The sequence below is a fragment of the Lampetra fluviatilis genome, chromosome 29, assembly GCF_964198595.1.
Source record: "Lampetra fluviatilis chromosome 29, kcLamFluv1.1, whole genome shotgun sequence".
Classification (NCBI taxonomy): Eukaryota; Metazoa; Chordata; class Hyperoartia; order Petromyzontiformes; family Petromyzontidae; genus Lampetra; species Lampetra fluviatilis.
In genome coordinates this window covers 10,657,492-10,674,423 of record NC_136303.1, presented here as the reverse complement: position 1 = coordinate 10,674,423, position 16,932 = coordinate 10,657,492, and positions in this window count along the sequence as shown.

Sequence of the window (16,932 nt, the reverse complement as noted above, 5' to 3'; positions counted from 1 at the left end):
ACTGCTTGCCTGCAACCCACCGGCGGGCATAATAAAAGGCGGCGTAATCCTTGCTCGCTTATCTACTTACGCCATTTACATCACAAGGCCTCGGCTGCAGCTCCAGGCGTAGTCACAGTTGCAGCACTGGTCGTCACCTCACCAGCTTATAACCCCCCCCACGGCCCATCCTGGCTCCTCCCCCCTCCTCTTAACCAATATATAAGGTCGTGTCTGTTAGAGCTCTCTTCACTTGATACAGTAATTTTGCTGCGATGGTTCCACCTGAAGATGGAGGCTTGTGTTGCCTCCGAAACGTCGTGATTTAATTTTTTCTTTTTCTTTTTAACCTACGTGACTTTACCGAAAAAACCAAAGAGTATATGTAATACGCTTGATTAAGTGACCCCAACCATATGAAATTGGATGACATTTAACACTTTTTCTTTGGGTTTGTATCATTGTTTCCCAACCACAGCTGTCAAAATGTGCAATTTGTCAGCATTTAATTAATCAATTATTCATACAAACACATTGATGGGTAATAGTGCTCCTCATCAATAATTTAGCAACAAATATTGATAGACAATCATGTTCCCAAGGTGACTCATGAAAGGTTTAATCAGATATAGTGTATTCTATGAGGAAGACCTAAAAGCAGATTGTGGGTTTGGATATTGATTGCAAGGGCTACAGAAAGATATGGCAGTAGGAAGTGATGGCAAGATGTGATGGCATCCACTGAATTGACACCAGTGACCACATGTCCTTGAAAACATATTTTTTCCCTATTTAATTAAAATGTAACAATCTCAGATGTGGTGAGTTGACTTGGAAGACTAAGAGTGGCATCTCTGGGATCCTGGGTTCAATTGTATGCAATCGTCAATGATTAAACCCTAGTTCTCAAATATAAAAATTAACTCTCAACCCAGTAAAAAAGTAAGTGCCCTTAAAACTCCCATCGTGATTATATGTTTACTTAATGTTCCATTTTTAACTTTGGAGACTAAACAAATTATGTGATTGCTATGCATAAAACATCTCTATACCAGAGGCAAGAGACCATATGGATCACCTAGTGTGTATGAGAGGCAATGCAATTAATCTCAGAAGTAGTTAAGTGATATCACCTTTCAACCATTGATAATAACATGCACTTCATTCTAACGGTGCCTAAATTTAATGTATTAGTATCGTGATATGATTGATGTCATGATTAGAATATACAATATAAAGCTATGTAAAACTGAAGTGTCGAGTTGGAAAAATATCACACTGCGTGTATTTGCATCATCATTGAAATTAACCACCTTGCTACAAAACCATTATTATTGCTTTAAAGTATAACTGATGCTGCAAAGAAACTGACGCAAGTCAGTAATGTTTCTTTAAAAAATTTAATAATTTACTCTACTCAAAGGAATCCAGGTGAAATGTGGAAATACTCATAACTGGTAAGTTATAGATAAAATGCCTCCCTGTTGAAATAAGAAATGGGATGGCACTATTATTGACTTCTGGAAATTGCACATTCCTTTGTAATGGACCAGTCTATCCATATAATGATCACTTTGACTTTCTCACACCTCCAGTTAGCACAGTTGGCTAGGTACGGTATGAAATAAGTTAAACCTACGAACATACTTCCCATAACGTGGCATTCAGTTGAGCAACCCTGGAGATATTTTATATCTGATAAACTATAAAACTTGTACAGGCACTTTATTTTACATTGTTAGTGTTAGCATAACGATATTGTGCTCAATACAAATAGGACTTGGGATTAAAGTACACTTTTAAAGGACACATTGATCAATGCCTTTTAAATGTTTATGCCACAGGCGACTTTGTTTAATGATTAGTAATTACTAGCGGTGAGTACCCGGCGTTGCCCGGGCGAAAAAGGCAGACACATGTAGTTACACACGCAAATCCATTGATACACAAAAATAGAGTTACACGCACAAATGGATTCGCACATACATACATAGACTGAACAACAACCGCCATTCGCCACTAAGTGGCGGTGACGTCACAACAACGCTTGTGCCAGGCTATGTGCACCTTGAGGCCATGTGAAGTGTCGAACACCCGCTGGCAAGAGGTCACGGGGCAAACCCAGATGGCACAGGTCGACTGACTGAGACGACTGGCTGATGCAGCACCTGTGGCCCCTACTGTGGCAACTTTCTGTGCTTTAGTCACCCGGCGCTCCGCTTGTTGTTGTGAGCGTCGCTCCTCTGCCCTCCATTGTTGTTGGAGGGTGACTGCCTCCAACTGGCCAGTAGCGTCTTTCAGGAGCCTCCTCCACAGTGGCTGATCTTGACACGGCTGGAACCAGTCATCCGCAAGTGGACTCAGCTCCAAGTCTTCCTGTAGCACATAACTCCATGTCTTCTCCAGCCCGTGTCGCACCCATTTAGCCCCCTCGATCCGGCAGAACAAAAGCTGTTTAGGCATGCGGTGGCTGGCCATGCGGGCTACATGACTCAGGCAACGCAGCCTTGCCTGCCGGAGGTCACCGATGGCACTTTGTCAACATCTTTCAAGGATTTGTGAGCTCCTCACACAATGCAGCCTGTTTAAAGCCAGGATGGATCATAGGCAGGCCAGCCTAAATGTTTCTAACCGGCGAAGATGTTCCATTAGGGGGGTCCAAGTTTCGCAAGCGTAGAGAAGGGAGGGAATGACCGTGGCCGAGAACACCTGAAGCTTCGTACGGAGTGATAGACCAGGTAGCTTCCACACAGCGTTACGCAGCCAATGAAAAGATACTGCAGCTCGACTGATTCAGAGTGAGACCTCTGCTGTTAAACCGGTGCCGGTCATTAGCACACTGCCCAGGGAAACTCTCCACTGTCTCCCCAACTGGCCCATCACCAATTGGGAGTTGTGGGGCTGGAGTGTCCGATGGTACAAAATAGCCAGGCAGGTGCTTATCTTTGGTTGGGCTGATGGTAAGGCCTCACCTGTTGGTGGCAAGCTCCAGGTTCAGCAGCAGCACCTAGAACTCCTCCTCCGAGTGAGCAGCAATTAGCAGATCATTGGCATACATAACGTGGTTGAGCAATAGGGAGCCATCCCTTGACCGCACCCGGGCATCGATCAGCCTACCATTGTATCTGTAGCAGATGGGAATTCTTCCGGTACAGGCATTGAAGGCTCGATGAACTACGTGGTCCAATGTGGGAGCCAGAAGACATCCCTGTTGCACCCCAAGGTGTAAAGGGAATGGCTCTGACGCACGGCCACGTAGTTAAGACGCGGGCCCGCTCACCATCATGAAGGTCCTTAAGGATGGTGATGAGTGGGTTCGGGACTCGGAAAGCACGAAGAGCCACCCAGAGGCCAGGCCTACTGATGGTATCATAGGCCTTGAGCAGGTCAATAAAGCACACGCATGGACTAATATGCACACATGGACCTACAGACACGCAAAGAAATGGAGTTACACTGACTAACATGGAGGCATGCACACAGACACTAACACACATGCACATGGACTGAGACACACACACACACATATGGACTGACACACACATAGAAATGTACTTGAGATACGCACACATGGAGTTACACACACATATCGACGTACACACATACAGCGACACACACACACACACACACCGACTCGCACACAGCAATACGTGGACTAAAACACACATTGACGTAAACACACATTTGTACTCATACACACACATATGGACTAAGACACACACACATGAACTTACACATACATAGACTGACACACACATAGCCCTACACACACATACACATATGGACTGTGACACACGGATATCTACTTTAGATACACAGACATGGATTAACACACATATGGACTCACACACAGACGCATTGACTTACACACACACATCGAGTGACACACACATGTATAGACTTACACACACATGTGGACTAACACACACATATGGACTGACATACACATCGACGTAAATGCACACAGATCGACTGACACACACACATGGACTAACACACACACATAAACACTTTGACGTTGTCCATTCGAAAAAGACACCCACATGGACACGCATGGCTCTACACGCACACACATATGGACTCAAAGACACACACATGGACTCACACACACACATCGATGGGCACAACAATCCCCGATGATGGCACAGCTATCAGTATCGCAGTACTACGTATGAGTAAATAGCGTGACGTGAGCGATGGAAACAACAGAAATGCATTGAAGAAATAAGCAGAAATCACAGACTGGCAGTAGACCGTGACAGCGTTATAAAAGCGCAGCAAAAAAAGGGGAAATTGAGCAACCCAAAAATCCAAAAAGTGTTTTGTGTACACAAACATAATTATTGTAACATGTCAACTTTTTTCATAATGGTAAACAATGAACCTGAGTTGTTATCTTCACAAAAACATAATTATTGTACATCTGTGAACTTGTTTCATAATGCTGAACAATGAAGTTGAGTATTAATCAGCACACAAACATTATTATTGTAATGTTTGTCAACTAATGTGTTTAACAATAGTAAACAATGGGCTTGAGTTAGCGTAAGAAGCTTGGAAATTTGTACTTACCAAAGGCATGTTGAGGCCTTGTGTCATGCGTAATCCCCGTCCTGGCCTACATTGGCGAGGCGGCGGAGTTGACACGTTGGCAGGCTAGGGGCTGGGCCGCTACCCCCCCCCAGCATCCCACGCCCGTGCAAGAATAATGGTATGTAAGCAGTAAAAGATTATTATCTAGGGAGTCTGTAGTATAAACTGGACACATCGTGTTGGGGGGGGGAAGAGGACATGACACTGTGAAGAAATATCCGCAGCGTCATGTGTGTATGTGTTGGCTTTAAACGCGTAAAAGAAAATGTCCCCCGTGATCTCGAGTGAACGCTGCAAGTTGGTAGGGTCCGTCCCCCCCCCACGTAATTGTCGTCAGTTGGTACGGTCGATGTTGCGCAATAAGTAAATAATGAATAATAGAAACGGCACAAATGTGTTAATTAAACTACTTTAAAGTTTACAGATGGGAAAACGGAATAGCCTATTCCCACCACGGGGCTTAGGGCGTGCCGGCTGGCAAATTATTTCGGTCTTAAACCCCACCGTCCGAGAGCCAAATCCCCCGCAAGCGCGAGCGCGCGGAGACTTTTATATATAAGATAATAATAATATAATATAATAATAATAAAGAAGATGAAGTATTCATCAAGAGCTCTGCTTCGTGGCATTGCAAGATTCGCATCGGGATAACACATTGTCAGCCATTTGAAGGTGATTGTGCTGAAGTTATCTTCAGGAGGAACTAATGAGTAATGAAAGGTACATGTTTATTAAACACGTGCTGATTAGTTTTGATTATAAACAGTGCAATCTGCACAAGTGCTGGGAGCATGAGCGTAACCGTGCAGCTTACAGCAAGACATGAGATGAATGTTTCCATCTTGAATTCACAAAGCAAATTCTAGCCATGATAGCTCCCATCAGACAATGCGACAGCCCTCCGTAAAAGTCAAAACAGACGAGCAGACAGCATGGCTTTTTCATATGTCAGTCTCTCCACACGCAGTGCCACATACAGTACAGTGCTTGTTCTTTTCACACAACCCATCGGCGCTATGGCCTGGGAGTTCGTAAATTCAGCATCGTTGTGCAGTGTCTCATTAGCAGTCAGGCTTGCTTGAATCAATGGTGGTGAGCTGCGAGATGTTACCGCAAAGTACGGTTCCACGAACTATGGGCAGGTTTCCGCAAAGTAATACAAACTATGGACTGATTCCCGCAAAAACCCATAAAACTAGGGACATGCTACCATAAAGTACGACGAACTATGGACAGGTTACTGCAAAGTACCACTAACTAGGGACAGTTTACCACAAAGTGTCACAATCTACGGACAGTTTACCGCAAAGCACAACAAACTATGGACAGGTTACCGCAACCACCAGACAACTCCCAACGCCCTCGCCTCCGCCCCACGCACCACCCACGTAGCCCCACCCCCCCGGAATTCTCCATCTCCAGGAGATCTACGTTCTCTCAGCCGCGATGTTGGGCACTAGTCAATTGAATAACAAGTAAAAACATGTCATTTTTAAATGCTATGCATTGCATAAAAATTGCATTGTATTTAAGTGGCCAGTATGTGTTGCATTGTAAAAAAAATTGGTCAAGAATATGCATTTCATTTCTCTAGAGCGAGATTATTAATTTCAGTGTAAAAACAGTAGGCTCGCAACATCCCTCACGCTATGTGTACTTAAACCACGCACTTAACTGGGCTAGATCATAGTACTAAGTTAAAAATTGGTGGAAAATAACAGTAAAAAGTCAGTGTCATCAATTTTAACATTTCCTTAACTCCTTACCACTAATGTAGCAGTTCAAAGTTCTACAATTTTTGCTCAAACCTTTAGTGGTGATTCATTATAATTAATTTGAAATGGCTTTCTGCCACTTAATGGCTTCTGGAATTGAAATTCTTCCAATTTACTTTAATGAGCAAGGTAATTTTTACTAGGTGTTAATTTAAAAAAAGAGGACATTCACAGGCTGTAAAAAAAGTTATCATCGAACACTTGTAGTGGCCTCTAAGTGTTGCCAGTTAAGAGTAATATCTGTAATGGCCCCCGACTGCAAATACTGTACAAGCGAAGTGCCTGCCAAGTGGTAGATATTCATCATCCCCAAAGGAACAGCGAGATGAGTTTGACCCCAACAGAAATTTGATCTAAAAAAACGTGCAATGCTTAATTGCTCACTATACCCACACCACCACTTGGCTGTATATTAAAGTAGAACATGTATAGTGAGTTTAACTCAGTCGCAGACGTACTCTTGGAGGCAACACATTTATTTAACACCAACACACGGGGTAACTGCCCCTTAACCGAATGACAACCTATGGTGGTGACCACCAGACTAACTACACCAGTAACTCCACTAATTACAACGTAACGAGCTACTACGGACCACAGCTCGGGTCCAGGTCTACGTGTTGGAGACTCGGAGAATGTAGAACGTAGACGAAGGTTTCTTCAGGATGAACAAAAACGCCGGCCCCTCTGGGGGACCCGGCTTATATTCTCTGCAGCGTGGCTGGCTCCGCCCTTGGCCACGACCACCTTCCAGATTTCCTCGAGCAGGATCTGGACCCTGACCTCGTGACCACCCCTAGCCCCCACTTGGGGCCCCTTTGTTGACTTAACCGGCCACGTGTCCTCTCTGGTCAACCAGAGTGCCATGGCCTCGAGTAACCTCATTCCTACAGGTGGCACTCCCACACCCTATCCTGTAAGGCTGGCACTGCACGCCAAGTGTGGTGCCATCTAGCGCTATCAATCAGCGCTCACCGGGCCCCTCTAGGGCCGGTACTACACCCACACTATTGTGGTATCCGCGATGTTGTTACACCGCACGCCGTGCCTCTCTAGAGCTGGCACTGCACGTTGGCATGCCGCGATGTCACTACAAATGTGTAGTGACATCGCGGGATGTCACTGTGTAGATGCGGCCCTAGAGAGGCACGGGGTGCGGTGTAACATTGCGGATACCACTATGGTGTGGGTGTAGTACCGGCCCTAGAGGGGCTTGGTCAGTGCTGATTGATAGCTCTAGATGGCACCACACTTGGCGTGCAGTGCCAACCCTACAGGACAGGGTGTGTGAGTGCCGGCCGAAGGATGAGGCTACTAAAGGCCATGGCACTCTGGTTGACCAGGGAGGACACGTGACCAGTTAAGTCTACAAAGGGGCCCCAAGTGGGAACTAGGGGTGGTCACGTGGTTCGGATCCAGATCCTTCCCGAGGATTCTAGAAGGTGGTCGTGAGAGAGGGACCCGGCTAAAACCTTCATGTACATTCTCCGTTCAACGAGTCTGCAACACATGCACCTGGACCCGAGCTGTTGGTCCCGGTCCATAGTAGCAGTTACGTTGTAACTAGTGAAGTAAGCCTGGTGGTCACCACCATAGGTTGTTATTCTGTTAAGGGGAAAGTTACCCCGTGCGTTGGAGTTGAATAAATGTATTGCCTCCAAGTCTATGTCTGCGACTCAGTTGAACTCACTGCACATTTATTATAGCCCTTTGTTAACCCACTGCTGCATGATAGCTCCCACATGCCGGATTGGTCATTGCAGTTGTTTGACTATACTCTACTACTCTGGTCAATGAAGGGGGGGGGGGGCAAGGACTGGTTCAGGTACGGCATGCCGTCTTATCCACGTTCACGAATCAATCTCACATTGCTCTCTTTATATTACTGCACCATCCCTGCCCGGTTGGTTATAAATAATTTATATTTAAACGTGTGTTCAAAAACATCCCTCTTATAAACATTCCATTGAGTACATGTATGCTGCTGTAAGATACAACTGGCGGTCTGGTTAATCTTTTGTTCAATTTAGCTTGATTGAGCCCATCCATGTTTTTAATTGATACAATTAGTGCTACATTGTAGAATGTTAACCGTGGTTATATGGCAAGGTTGTCCCTCAACGGAGGAATCTGGAATTTACACACCTGGCTCTCTCGATGCCACTGGAGATGAGCAATCAGCCACACTTTTTTAAATATTGTGGAGAAAACATGTTTTGGAACGTTATCATTTGCAATTAATTTAAATTGATACAGGAGTTTAAATGTAATTATACTCATGAGCACGTTTTAAAAGTGTAAATGTTTTTTTTCGACAAGCAACGTTAAGGAATGGTATATATATATTTTTCGTTTCCAAAAGTGTGTACGCACCTCTGTGAAGAGTTTCAACAGTAATTGACTAATGCGATGGGAACAGAAAGTGGTTTTATATATATAATTAGCAATAATGTCAGAATATAAGCGAGGTTATGAAAATGATGGGAAAAATAATTCAAGACCCAATCAAATTTTTTTTGCGTCAGTTCTGTTGGGGGTCCCAGGTCCCACGTGACAGTATTAGCTCCGGTTGCAGGACCAATTTGTAAGAACACTTTGGGGTACCTCGCAGTCGGAGGTAGTCACGATGCAGGGTTGCACTGGCCACTGCTGTGCACCTGTGTCCTATAAACATGCCAACGGTCATGGCATTAAACCGTACGGGAGACAAAGACACTTGAGCAATTGATTACGCGCTTTTCCATTTTATAAATCCCCTATAGGCGGCAAATGCGCCTCCGGTAAGTGCTTTTGAAGAAGTTTATACATTTCCAGCATGGTTTTTATCGCTTTTACCCTGACCTGACCCCTGAAATGCTTGTATGTGCTTACATCTTGTCTTGCCAACAGACTGTTATTATTTATTCATGTTATACGAGGAGACTATACCTGAGGATGGGAACTGCCGAGCATAAGTGCTAGAACCTCAGTCTGTGTGAGGTGAGTGGTAGTATAGTGTAAGGTTGGTACACCGTACTATGATCCGAGTAATCTTGGTTCAATTTCTAGCCATAGAAAATAATTGCTGAAAGTGTTATCTGAATCTGTTCTGAGCTTAGGTTGGGCTCCGCATTAAATTAATGGTACAGAGTCTGACCTTTAGCACTCGGCAGACAAAGGTGGCCAGGCATGGTCCTGGCCAAAACACCCCTCATGTGCCATGCTGCCTTAATAGGTGCTTGTGAACAGCACTTATTCATATTGTTTATGAGGCTGTAAGATATATATGTGTGTGTGTGTGCAATTGCCCAGCCAACGATCCCATTCTGCTAAGATCTGCACTTTCTTCGCCTAAAATAACGATTTTGTGAATTGCTGTGGAAACTGAAGCTTCCTACAGGGATGCATACACAATACATGGCGACATGTTATAATGGGGATGTATGGCTTTCACGTTTTGTCAATTTTCCACCATAAAACCGACGTGCAGTGTGCGTTAGTGTCTGCCGACAGCACTGTGCTGTAGAGCAGGGAAGAAATGGGATAGTGTTTTACGCACTGCACTATTATCATGGCAGCCTGTGTTTAATTCCAAGCCATACATAGACCACCAGTAATCAGTGTGATCCTGCATTGAACCTTTCTTAAGTAAGCTCGGCCTGGTGGTCAACACAGAGAGACAAACGTGGCTGGGTGTTCTTCTGTTCACATTACGCCCGAAGTGCTGTGCTAATCTTAATGCTGCCCAAACAAATATTTCCATACATGTTTACATAGGTAAATGGGGCACCAGCGTGGTGAAGTGTGGTCAGATAACCCCCGTGACTCGCACAGAGTGAGGAGGCATTAATCCAGCAGTATATTGACGGAGGGCTGTAGGCTACCAGATGGCATTGCCCCACTGCAGTGGACAGACCGACACTTGTGCAGATAGGAGATTATTTCCTTGTAACATTGCCAAGCTCATTAGTCAGCTGAGAAAATGTTATCGCTGATTGACAATTTGGCATTGTTGAGACATACCAGTGATAATGTGCTTGCATTATTTGGAGTCCCAATACAATTCACAGTTTTTATTTCAGTAACAAAAACGAAGAATAAATCGTTAAAAAAAATCCCCTTTTCAGAATTTGACGTAAGTTGTTCCTGCCCCTATTTAGTTTGACGAAGACGTAGCTTTCAGTTTGCTTTATTGCATTGAATTACATGCGTATAAAGTGTGCATTGTGGCTCATGCAATGGCACTCTGGCATTCTCATAACTTAATTCACTCACCCCCCCTCATGTTTCAAATTGGCTGCAGCAATATCAGTGTATCTTACAGACGTATCCTTATCCAACAAACTGCCAAGCCAGTCAATTACATGAGCATTGTCTTTGTAAATCTATTTTGTGTCAAACCAAGTAGATTTTTTATTATTCATAATAAAGGTTTTTGGGTTAGATCGCGTTATTTATAAATGTGTCGTAACCCTCCACCACCCGACACGGCCAATCAGTAAAAAAAATGTGTCACTTTGACAAAATACAAATAGTTCACTACTTTAGCCCACCGGTGTGTTGAAGAATGAATCCACACCATTTACAATCTTTGAGTACGACGTTTCGCTGTTAATTACATCCAGCATCATCGGGTGGTGGAGGGTTGCGACACATTTATAAATCACGCGATCTAACCCAAAAACCTTTATTATTTTTTAAATTGTTTTTTTTCTGTTGTAAAACTTGCGAAGTATGGAATGCATATGAAGCACACTTGTTTCGGCTCAAACGAACAAAGGAAAAATAATCCACATTTCTCTTTCAGTCCTGAGCGGTGGAATTTCCAAATTCCATTAACGGGGAGGGGGGGGGGGCAGTCTGTCCATATGACAGGTACTGTTGTTTTTGTCCCAAAGTGATCCTCATTTATCAACCCCAGAGGAATTGAGCTGAGTGGATTTCACGCCCTTCACAGATTGGAGAGGCAGGTGCTAAAACAGTGCCACATGGGCAATGTTAGAGATTGAAATGAGGCAAAGGAGCAGGCCTGCGTTTACTTGTTCACAGCACTGCAGGCAGGAGAGCCTCCACTAGAGAACCCTTCTAAAGCCCACTGAGCTATAGAGTTCTTTTTCTGAGGTGTCTTGGCCACAAATATTATCCAAATTAAGTGGCTTATCATCTGGAAATTTATAGCAGCCAAAATGTGGAAGGAAAAAAACGGAGGACCCGGAGAAAAAATCAACGCGACCACGGGGATAAGATACAAACTCCAAATATACAGGCGTCAGAGTCGGGATTTAACCCACGATCTCCTGTATACCAGGCGAAGTAGTTAACATCTCGCCACCGTGGTGCCTAGAAAGACATGGAGTACACAAATTTTAACTCACCACGTAAGATATTCCGATCAACTAATTGCGATTTATCCATTCATACTGCTGGATGGACAACGATGGGAATTAGAAACTTGTCCATTCTATCACACTGTGTCTCCTTGGCTCTGTGGGATATAATCTCGTATAAAGCTGCCTATCCAATATTCTCACTGATTCACTGCAGACACTCTCATCATTGATCTGTCACACCCTTGTCTCTGCTGCTGCTGCTACCATCACAGCCGTTGATCTCAGGGGTTGTGTGCCTTAACTTCACCTCCGATTTTTGGAAAATCTTTGACACTTACGGTAATCACCACTTCCGGTGCTGCGTGCAGTTGAAATTGGTGCAAGATGAAAAAGAACACAAACTGCACATTTTCCCTGACATGACCCAGTGATCGCGTTTGCCGCTCATCGCAGAGGTTCGCAGGTCAAGTCCCCCGGGCCGCCCTGGTTAATACTCCAGTTGTATTCATTACAACTACTCGCCGTCTGCTTTACAGCACATGTTAAAGATCCCATGACGTAATTAACAAGAGTAGGCCATGTAAGCAGAGTGCCAAATTCGAAAAATTACTCGCAAAATTGCATAATTGGGAAATGCGTGGCAATCATACGTGTACCCCCCCCCCCCTTCCCGATTCTGCGAAAACCAAAATCATCGCCTCCTCCTGGCAGACTCCTGTCCGCCTGCAAGCTTGGTGATGCGTTTGTACCCCACAGGAACAGCTGCCAACATGGGGGTCCTCGAGGCAAAAACAAGAATAAAAAACTTCAGCTGGGCACAGGAATAATTGAGATGAGTAGTGATGTGAGGTGCTTTGATTTTGCGGAGGCATTAAAAAAAAATGCACATCCTTCATGAAACCTACTACTTTGACTGCGGCTCTTTTTTGGTGTTACCCACTTTGCATCGCAGGCATTCATTTAGTTTTGGCGGGGGCTGCATTTCACGCGCTTCAGGTTTTCCCCACAGTGCACAGCCTTCACAGCTGAATCTCAGCGACAAGTCGCTCACTCCGCGCACGGTACTGGAGAGCGGTTGTCATGTGTGTAGGTATGTACGTTGAACTTCTTTCGCACTTCGTGCGGCCTACCATGCTAGTCGAGGTGTGGAAGGACAACAGCATGTGCAAGCACGTTTTTAAAGTTCACGTTTATTAATTTAGTATATTTTTACATTACACAATTTCCAATCGTGCTGAAAAAATAATCAAGTTTTTTGAAGTTTTCATCTGCTTGGCTGTTAAATTTGATCACGTGCTAAAGAGACTTAGAGGTAAATGTAGATGGGTACACACCTGCCAAGAACAGTAAATAATCAAGTTCATCTTCTTTCTTATATATAAAAGTCTCCGCGCGCTCACGCTTCCGGAGGATTTGGCTCTCGGACGGTGGGGTTTAAGACCGAAATAATTTGCCAGGCGGCACGCCCTAAGCCCCGTGGTGGGAATAGGTTATTCCGTTTTCCCCTCCGTAAACTTTAAAGTAGTTTAATTAACACATTTGTGCCGTTTCTATTATTCATTATTTACTTATTGCGCGACATCGACCGTACCAAGTGACGCCAATTGCGTGGGGGGGGGCGGACCCTGCCAAGTGATGCGCGTTCACTCCAGCTCACGGGAGACATTTTCATTTACGCGTTTTACAGTCAACACGTACACACATAACGCTGCGGATATTTATTCACAGTGTCATGTCCTCTTCGCCCCCCCCCCCCCAACACGATGCGTTCAGTTTATACTACAGACTCCATAGATAATAATATTTTACTGCTTACATAGCATTATTCTTGCACGGGCGCCGGATGTTGGAGAGGGGGTAGCGGCCCAGCCCCTAGCCTGGCAACGTGCCAACTCCGCGCCTCGCCAATGTAGGCCAGGACGGGGGCTACGCATCGCACAAGGCCTCAACACGCCTATGCTAAGTACAATTTTCCTTGCTTCTTACGCTAACAACTCAAGTCCATTGTTTATTATTGTTAAACACATTAGTTGACAAACATTACAATAATAATGTTTGTGTGCAGATAAAAACTCAGCTTCATTGTTTACCATTATGAAACAAGTTCACAGATGTTATAATAATTATGTTTGCGTGAAGATAACAACTCAGGTTCATTGTTTACCATTATGAAACGAGTTGACATGTTACAATAATTATGTATAGGTACACAAAACTTATTTGGATTTTTGGGTTGCTCAATTTCCCCTTTTTTTGCTGCGCTTTTATAACGCTGTCACGGTCTACTGCCAGTCTGTGATTTCTGCTTATTTCTTCAATGCATTTCTGTTGTTTCCATCGCTCACGTCACGCTATTTACTCATACGTAGTACTGCGATACTGATAGCTGTGCCATCATCGGGGATTGTTGTGCCCGTCGATGTGTGTGTTTGAGTCCATGTGTGTGTCTTTGAGTCCATATGTGTGTACGTGTAGAGCCATGCGTGTCTTTCACTCCATGTGGGTGTCTTTTTCGAACGGACAACGTCAAAGTGTTTATGTGTGTGTGTTTGTCCATATGTGTGTGTCAGTCGATCTGTGTGTGTGTACGTCGATGTGTATGTCAGTCCATATGTGTGTGTTAGTCCACATGTATGTGTAAGTCTATACATGTGTGTGTCACTCGATGTGTGTGTGTGTAAGTCAATGCGTCTGTGTGTGAGTCCATATGTGTGTGTTAATCCATGTCTGTATATCTAAAGTAGATATCTGTGTGTCACAGTCCATATGTGTATGTGTGTATTTCAGTCTATGTATGTGTAAGTTCATGTGTGTGTGTCTTAGTCCATATGAGTGTGTGTGTAAGTACATATGTGTGTTCTTGGTTCTTTCGGTAAAGTCACATAGAAGGAAATTAGTAAAATAATAAAAATAAAACATAATAAAATAATTCTCATGACTTTTCGGCCACAACGCAAACATCCGTCTTCAGGTGGAGAACAGGTCTGTCGAGAAGGCAGAGTCTGAATCTCTGCCTTCTCGACAGACCTGTTCTCCACCTGAAGACGGCTGCTTGCGTTGTGGCCGAAACGTCGTGAGAATAATTTTATAATGTTTTATTTTTATTATTTTCTTTCTATGTGACTTTACCGATAAAACCAAGAAGATGAATCCCTGCAGTCACGAAAGCTTTAAATCGAAATTTACATATGTGTGTTTATGTCAATGTGTGTTTTAGTCCACGTATTGCTGTGTGCGAGTTGGTGTGTGTGTGTGTGTGTGAGTCGCTGTATGTGTGTACGTCCATATATGTGTGTGCAACTCCATGTGTGTACATCTCAAGTGGATGTCTGTGTGACAGTCCACATGTGTATGTGTGTGTACGGCAATGTGTGTGTCACTCTATGTATGTGTGTCGCTGTATGTGTGTACGTCGATATGTGTGTGTAACTCCATGTGTGCATATCTCAAGTACATGTCTATGTGTGTGTCAGTCCATATGTGTGTGTGTCTGTAAGTCGATGTGTTTGTGTGTGTCAGTCCATATGTGTGTGTGTGTGTCAGTCCATGTGCGTATGTGTTAGTCACTGTGTGTGCATGCCTCCATGTTAGTCAGTGTAACTCCATTTTTTTGCGTGTTTGTAGGTCCATGTGTGCATCTTAGTCCATGCGTGTGCTTTATTGACCTGCTCAAGGCCTATGATACCATCAGTAGGCCTGGCCTCTGCGTTGCTCTTCGTTCTTTCCGAGTCCCGAACCCACTCATCACCATCCTTAAGGACCTTCATGATGGTGAGCGGCCCCGCGTCTTAACTACGTGGCCGTGAGTCAGAGCCATTCCCTTTACACCTTGGGGTGCAACAGGGATGTCCTCTTGCTCCCACATTGGACCACGTAGTTCGTCAAGCCTTCAATGCCTGTACCGGAAGAATTCCCATCTGCTACAGATACAATGGGAGGCTGATCGATGCCCGGGTGCGGTCAAGGGATGGCTCCCTATTGCTCAACCACTTTATGTATGCCGATGATCTGCTAATGGCTGCTCACTCGGAGGAGGAGTTCCAGGTGCTGCTGCTGATCCTGGAGCTTGCCACCAACAGGTGGGGCCTTACCATCAGCCCAACCAAAGCTAAGCACCTGCCTGGCTATTTTGTACCATCGGACACTCCACCCTCACAACTCCCAATTGGTGATGGGCCAGTTGTGGAGACAGTGGAGAGTTTTCCTGGGCAGTGTGCTAATGACCGGCTCCAGTTTAACAGCAGAGGTCTCACTCCGAATCAGTCGAGCTGCAGTATCTTTTCATTGGCTGCGTAACGCTGTGTGGAAGCTACCTGGTCTATGACTCCGTACGAAGCTTCAGGTGTTCTCGGCCACGGTCATTCCCTCCCTTCTCTACGCTTGCGAAACTTGGACCCCCCTAATGGAACATCTTCGCCAGTTAGAAACATTTAGGCTGGCCTGCCTACGATCCATCCTGGCTTTAACCAGGCTGCATTGTGTGAGGAGCTCACAAATCCTTGAAAGATGTGGACAAAGTCCCATCGGTGACCTCCGGCAGGCAAGGCTGCGTTGCCTGAGTCATGTAGCCCGCATGGCCAGCCACCACATGCCTAAACAGCTTTTGTTCCGCCGGATCGAGGGGGCTAAACGGGTGCGGCACGGGCTGGAGAAGACATGGAGTTATGTGCTACAGGAAGACTTGGAGCTGAGTCCACTTGCGGATGACCGGTACCAGCCGTGTCAATATCGGCCACTGTGGAGGAGGCTCCTGAAAGACGCTACTGGCCATTTGGAGGCAGTCACCCTCCAACAACAACGGAGGGCAGAGGAGCGACGCTCACAACAACGAGCGGAGCGCCGGGTGGCTAAAGCACAGAAAGTTGCCACAGTAGGGGCCACAGGTGCTGCATCAGCCAGTCGTCTCAGTCAGTCGACCTGTGCCATCTGGGTTTGCCCCGTGACCTCTTGCCAGCGGGCGTTCGACACTTCACATGGCCTCAAGGTGCACATAGCCTGGCACAAGCGTTGTTGTGACGTCACCGCCACTTAGTGGCGAATGGCGGTTGTTGTTCAGTCTATGTATGTATGTGCGAATCCATTTGTGCGTGTAACTCTATTTTTGTGTATCAATGGATTTGCGTGTGTAACTACATGTGTTTGCCTTTTTCACCCAGGCAACGCCGGGTACTCACCGCTAGTTCATAATAAACGTTTTTGGGTTAGAGCGCGTTATTTTTAAATGTGTCGGAGCCCTCCACCACCCGACACGGCCAATCAACAAAAAAGTCACGTTG